The following is a 7,865-nucleotide window of genomic DNA, read 5'->3' as shown; positions in this document are numbered from 1 at the left end:
CCTAGTATCCGAATTAATTTGATTTTCGTGGAATTAGGTGGAGTGAAAGTTGCATTTAATATAGTAATGACAAAGAATAATGTGTTTGTGGATAAAAAATATTGTAATTATGGCTTATTTGCTCTCAATGTTTCTCAAGTCATGAAAAAAGAATTTAGTACTTAATTATTTACTTTTGACATGCTAAATTGGAACTAGTTAAATGAATAATCTTTTTATTTTTTATGTTTTGATGATAAATTTTTCTCCTATGTTAATAATTAATTTTTCAAAATATAAACTGGAGGAATGAAGGGGTCATTATCGTGTTGGTGGTTTGAATTATGAAATTATTTTCTAACATTAATTTTGTGTTATAAAAAGTAGAGAAATATTTTCTTCTAAATAATAAAGAGACATGTCAATTGGGTGTTATAGGTTTCTTTTTTATTAAGATTTTAAATGGAAAAAATAAAAATAAAATATATTGTTCTTTTAATGATTCATTTTGACTCTATAATTTAGTTTAATTTTTTTTCTTGTAATCACTAGATGAATGATGATATATGATGTTTAATTGAAGATATAATTTTAGCTTATAATCATGAAATGCTTATTTAAGGAATTGATTAAACTTGTTATTTAGAAATATTATTTTCTAAGTTGAATTTTTTTATATATGGTGTAAACGTACTTTCTGTGGTCTTGTTATCCAAAATTAAATATGTGTTCATCTATTGTATTGATGATTTAAAATCAGCTAAATATAATGGAGTTGGCTGATAATGATGTTAAGTGGTTATGTAACCTTTATATGGTGATTACATAAGTTTGAGACAAAGAATAATACAACATTGTTAAGAAATGAAATTAAATCTTCTAATCTTGTGAAGTCATAAGTGAAATTTGGTCAATTCTCTAACTTAAAATTGGTGAGAAAAATTAATAAATGAAGCTTCAACGAGAATGAGACTATTGTCAAGTTGTAAATCAAACATGATGGTAACCCAACCTATGTGATTGGAGATCACATGAATTAGGTTCATATGGATAATAACAAGTCATCGTTTGATCTTGTGCACTATAAATTTTTGTCTCATTTGTGATCTGGCGTGCATATAGTGCAAATCTACAAGAAAAGTGAGGTTGAATTGTGAACTCTTAATCCATAACCATATTCTTTATAGGTGGTTGCTCTGTAGAATACACTTGATGGGTGGACCTATATGAGTGTGGAGTGGTGCCACTTCTATGAAATTGTGACAAATTTCTAAAGCATTCATGAATATCAGGCGCATGACCTCTTAGTGCAAAATCGCGATAACGACAAAGATTGTGCAAGTATAATGTGATACAATAAGACACTAAACTTACGACATAATTTTGGTTCATAGAAGTTTTAAACTTCACCATTTGTTCTGTAAGCTTAATTTTATTTTATCTAGGTCTGGTTCATAGACTACGAGATACCAAATTCGACACATTATTCTTTCTTTTGAAAATCCAGCAATAATTATCTTTTTTATATTTTTTAATTACTATATGTTATAAATACATTGAATTAAGCGGATTGTCCATTAAGCTTATCATAAACTTATCCTTATCATATATATGTATTCCCAAGGTGATGAATCTTTTTGGGATAGAAATGTATCTACTAATGTGACATTAAACATGGTGACCTTTTGGTTGATTTCTCTACCTATAAATAGAGATATCATTCACCATTGTAATATACACTTGAATAAGAAGAAAATTCCTCTTCTTCTATCTACTTCTCTTGTCTTCTTCTCTTTATGGTTATATTTTTATAGCTTCATTTTATAACATGTTATCAGCACGAGTCTCTAGCCAATTAAGATTGAGTTTTAGTTTTTCTTTAACTCATATTTTGGTTGATCTTGTTATGAGAATCAAGGTATTATATGCATAAAATCAGGTATGTATTTTTTAAAATATTTTTATGATTTAGAATACAATAGTATTCAATCACTAACAATTATCAGGAACCAAAGGCATATACAACTATTGGTTGAATATTACATGCTATACAAAGCTTCTTAAATGGAAGAAGGTATAAAATTTTAATAGCATGAGTTTGAATATTATTTTGATTGTTCTGAAAGACTCAAAGGATAATCATGTTGTACTTCGGTCTATAGTACCGTTGGTTAAGGGTAAGACGATGGATTCAACTTTCATCGCACCAAAAGGGTAAGACATCAGGTTAAAGTCCGAATGCACCATAATGAAAAATATTTGAGGATAAGACGATAGATTCAAGTTCTATCGCACCAAAAGGGTAAGACATCAATTTGAGTTTTGATGCACCATGATTGAGTTCAAGTCCTATAGAATTATGGCGTAACACGCCTTATATAGGTAAGACATTAAGTTTGAGTCAATGCACCATAGCGATGATAAAATGATGAATAAGAAAAATAAAATATTTTTGATGAAAAGCCTTGAAATTTGTCCCATTGAATTTGCTCCATTCCTTGAAAAGAATGTGGTAGCAAAATATGATAACTTTGAAATCTAATGTTATACTTGCTCCATTCTATCGTATGAATGTGCTAGCAGTAAATAAGTAGTCTGAAAGTTGACAAATGATTAACGATATGAAATAGGGCATGAATTTGGACGGAATTATAATAGTCATCATTGTGGTAATTGTTATTCTTATAGTAACCTGTATTTATAAGGTTAACCAATGAACAGAAACAGAAATAAGATGAAGCAGAAAATACATAAAATACAAGAATTAATCCGAGTCCACAGAAACTACTGTGTGTCCTTAAGAAATTTAATCCCCTCACTGTACCCAAGGTAATGGATTAATTTCTCCCAAGATAAAATGGATTAACCTGTTAAAGAAATAGCGGTACCTCAAACTTCTTTAACTTCAACGAACTTAAGAACAGCAACAAGTCACACAGACTTAGTCGATCGACACTTTGATTTTATTTGAGAGAAAAATAAATGCAGAGAAGGAAAATTTTTCAGTATTTTAAAAAATCAAAAATTGACTTCCTTTTTATAGCCATTTTCAGCAAGGAACGTGTCTGTTCAGTGAAATCTGTTCAGACCCATTTTATCCAGAAAGTTGTGTCTTTTGGAAAAAATAACAACTTTTCGGAAAATTGTGTCTGTTAGGAAAATAACGACTTTTTGGAAAGTAACGACTTTTCGGAAAGTAACGACTTTTCGGAAAGAGTAACAACTTTTCGGAATGTTACCGTTACCCGCAAATTTATAAGAGATAATTTTAACAGGATTTATTTGATTTAACAAAAACTGATTAAATAAATTTTGTCCAAAAAATTTATCAATCAATCACATCATTTGCCAAATCCAAATCCGAAGCCGAAGCCGAAGCCGAAGCTGAGTGAGCGACGACGACGACGGCGCGAGGGGGCATCTACTTCTTATCTCTTTAAGAAGTAATGGAAGTGTTTCCTTCTATAAGGACAACAATGTCCCTTTCTTTTGCCGATATGGGAGAAATGACTTTTCATTTGCACTTTGCAAATGACTTTTCATTTTCCCTCCAAAGTAGTTCCCTCACTTTTCATATTCTCTCTTTTCTTTTCCCATTCACACTTGCTAAATACCAACAATCCCCCACATGAAGGGGAAGGCTATTGTTAAAACATATGCATGAAAAAACTTGTGTGTCTTGTAGGTAAAGGTTAATTGTATCTGGATAAGTAGGTTTCCCTTTAAACTTTCCATAGTGAACATATATCGGATATACTCGGTCAATCGGTAGATTTGATATCTTTGAACCGTCGAGCTTTGGTGTATACCTAGACAACATATGTCACACAATCAACCCTTGAACTGTTCTTAGTTCTCATTTTTTTGTTCGTTTCAGCCATGAACACATCTTGGATAGTAAGTGCTTAAAGAACTGGCCTTACCGGATTCTCCTTGAAGCGGCTTACACTTCATACTTACATAGGTGATTTCTAAATGTGTTATCCCATAGATACACCATTTGATATTCCCTGTATCAAACTTAGAAACCATTAAAAGGTCCTTATGCCTTTATCCTGGTTACTAAACATTGTCTCATCATGAGAATGGACCATAAAATAATAATAATATTTTTTTTCCTTTGACAATGTTGAACCGTCATCAATGACTTTGTTTTATCTCCTTGAACCTAGATCTTGGGATCTCCAGTCTTCTAGGTAGAGTTACCGCCACGATGACTTGTTCTCGGCCATAGTCCCATTCCCGTCGATGATTTCTCAACTCCCTCTCTATTTAGGCCTTTTGTAAGTGGATCCGACACATTATCTTTTGACTTCACATAGTCAATTGTGATAATTCCACTAGAGAGTAGTTGTCTCACAGAGTTATGTCTTCGTCTTATGTGACGAGACTTGCCGTTATACATAATGCTTCCAGCCCTTCCTATTGCAGCTTGACTATCACAATGTATGCATATAGGGGCCATTGGTTTGGGCCAAAATGGAATATCTTCTAAGAAATTCCGGAGCCATTCAGCTTCTTCACCTGCCTTGTCTAAAGCAATGAATTCAGACTCCATTGTAGAGCGAGCTATACATGTTTGTTTGGATGATTTCCAAGATATTGCTCCTCCACCAATAGTAAAAACGTATCCACTTGTGGATTTTGTTTCAGTTGACCCAGTAATCCAATTTGCATCACTATATCCTTCAAGAACGGCTGGATATCTGTTGTAATGTAAAGCATAGTTTTGAGTGTCATCTAAGTATCCCAAAACTCTCTTCATTGCCAACCAATGATTATGATTAGGATTACTTGTGTATCGACTCAGTTTACTGATAGCGCAAGCTATGTCTGGTCGTGTACAATTCATGACATACATTAAGCTTCCCAATACGCTAGCATAGTCCAATTGAGACTGACTTTCGCCTTTATTCTTTGCAAGATGAAGATTTACATCAATTGGAGTCTTTGCCCTTTTAAAATTCAAAAATTTGAATTTTTCAAGTATCTTTTGAATATAATGAGTTTGAGACAATGCTAGACCGTTAGGAGTTTTAAGAATTTTAATTCCTAATATCACATCAGCAACTCCTAAATCTTTCATATCAAACTTACTAGCAAGCATACGCTTTGTAGCTTTTATATTAGCAATGTCTTTGCTCATTATAAGCATATCATCTACATATAGGCATAAAATAACTTCCTGATTTGGAGTATCTTTAATGTAAACACATTTATCACATTCATTGATCTTAAATCCATTTGACAACATGGTTTGATCAAACTTTGCATGCCATTGTTTTGGTGCTTGTTTTAGCCCATAAAGTGACTTAATAAGTTTGCACACTTTCTTTTCTTTACCAGGAACTACAAAACCCTCAGGCTGTTCTATGTAAATTTCCTCTTCAAGCTCTCCATTTAAGAAGGCTGTTTTCACATCCATTTGATGAATTTCAAGACCGTATACTGCAGCTAGTGCAATTAACATCCGAATTGATGTAATCCTAGTCACTGGTGAGTATGTGTCAAAATAATCAAGACCTTCTTTTTGTCTAAAACCTTTGACAACAAGTCTTGCTTTATATTTGTCAATAGTTCCATCGTCTTTCATCTTCCTTTTAAAGATCCATTTTGAACCCAAGGGTTTGTTCCCTGGAGGAAGATCAACCAACTCCCAAGTATGATTGCTTAAGATTGATTCAATTTCACTATTAACAGCCTCCTTCCAAGAGGTTGAGTCGCTAGACAACATTGCTTCCTTGAATGTTTGAGGCTCACTTTCAAGAAGAAATGTTACAAAATCTGATCCAAATGAAGTAGATGTCTTTTGACGTTTACTGCGTCTTGGACTTTCTTCATTTTGTTCATTCTCTTTTGGTTCTTCTCTGGGTTGTTTAGATCCCCCACTAGATGACTCAAGTCTAGTTTTATACGGATAGATATGTTCAAAAAATTCAGCACTATCTGATTCCATTACCGTATTATCATGAATATCCGGATGTTCGGACTTATGAACCAAAAATCGACATGCCTTACTGTTTGTGGCATATCCAATGAATACACAATCCACAGTCTTAGGTCCTATTTTTACCCTCTTAGGTATAGGAACTTGGACTTTGGCTAGACACCCCCACACTTTGAAATATTTCAAATTGGGTTTTCTACCTTTCCATTTCTCATATGGAATTACATTTGTCTTTGAGTGAGGCACTCTGTTAAGTATCTGATTTGCTGTAAGGATAGCTTCCCCCCACAAGTTCTGTGGTAAACCTGAACTTATAAGTAATGCATTCATCATTTCTTTTAAAGTTCGGTTTTTTCTTTCTGCAATTCCATTAGACTGAGGAGTGTAGGGAGCAGTAGTTTGATGGATTATTCCATTTTCTAAACATATTTCTGCAAATGGAGATTCATATTCTCCACCTCTATCACTTCTGATCATTTTGATCTTTTTATCTAACTGATTTTCAACTTCAGTTTTATATTGCCTAAATGCATCTATTGCTTCATCCTTACTATTTAGCAAATAGACATAACAATATCTAGTGCAATCGTCAATAAAAGTTATGCAATAACTTTTCCCACCACGTGATGGTGTTGACTTCATGTCACAAATATCAGTGTGAATCAATTCCAAAGGATTTGAATTCCTTTCAACAGATTTATAAGAATGCTTAGCATACTTAGATTCAACACAAATTTGACATTTTGATTTATTGCACTCAAATTTTGGCAAAATATTTAAGTTAATCAGTTTTCGCAAGGTTTTGTTATTAACGTGTCCCAAACGTTCATGCCATAAACATTTAGACTCAAGCAAGTAAGAAGAAGCAAAATCTTTATTCATATCAACTGCAATTACATTGAGTTTGAAAAGGCCATCACTAAGGTAGCCTTTTCTTACATACATATCATTTTTTCTTACTACTACTTTATCAGAAACAAATACACATTTAAATCCATTCTTGGTCAGAACTGGAATTGAAACTAAATTCTTTCTCAATTCTGGAACATATGAGACCCTATTCAAAGTCACCACCTTGCCTGATGTCATCTTTAATAGGACTTTGCCAGTTCCTTCCACCTTTGCAACAGCGGAGTTTGCCATAAACAATTTTTCATCTGTAAGTGCTGGAGTATATGATGAAAATAATTCTTTGTTGGCACAAACATGGCATGAGGCACCAGAATCTATCCACCATTCTCTTGGATTTCCAACCAAGTTACATTCTGAAAGCATTGCACAGAGATCGTCCATTTCTCCTTTGGATTCAGCCAAGTTTGCTTGATCCTTCTTTTTCTTGTCCTTCTTAGGACCCCGGCATTCATTAGCCCTATGACCATGTTTACCACAATTAGAGCAGTTTCCATTGAATTTCTTCTTAGGAGGATTGCTTTTTGGACCAGATGCTTTCTTTCTTTTCTTTAATTTTGTGGAATCTTCTTCAACAAAATTTACTCCAGATATTGCTGAATTACCACGTGACCTCTTTTCTGCAGCCTTATTATCCTCTTCGATTCTCAACCTTACTATGAGATCTTCAACAGTCATCTCCTTGCGTTTGTGTTTCAAGTAGTTTTTAAAGTCCTTCCACAATGGAGGTAACTTTTCAATAATTGCAGCCACTTGAAAAGCATCATTCACAATCAATCCTACATTAAAGGTTATGTGAGTATTAAGGGAAAACTTAATATTTCTAACATAGGCATTAAATAAATTTATACCTTCAGCAAGGAGATCATGGATTATGACCTGCAATTCTTGAACTTGGGTGACGACAGTCTTACTGTCTATCATCTTATAGTCCAGAAATTTTGCCACAATGAATTTCTTCATTCCGGCATCTTCTGTTTTGTACTTCTTTTCTAAAGCATCCCATAGTTCTTTTGACGTTTTGGCATTG

The sequence above is a fragment of the Solanum pennellii genome, chromosome 7 (assembly GCF_001406875.1).
Source record: "Solanum pennellii chromosome 7, SPENNV200".
In the NCBI taxonomy this organism is placed as follows: Eukaryota; Viridiplantae; Streptophyta; class Magnoliopsida; order Solanales; family Solanaceae; genus Solanum; species Solanum pennellii.
The sequence above is the reverse complement of the archived record's forward strand: the minus strand, read 5'-3'. Positions refer to the sequence as shown.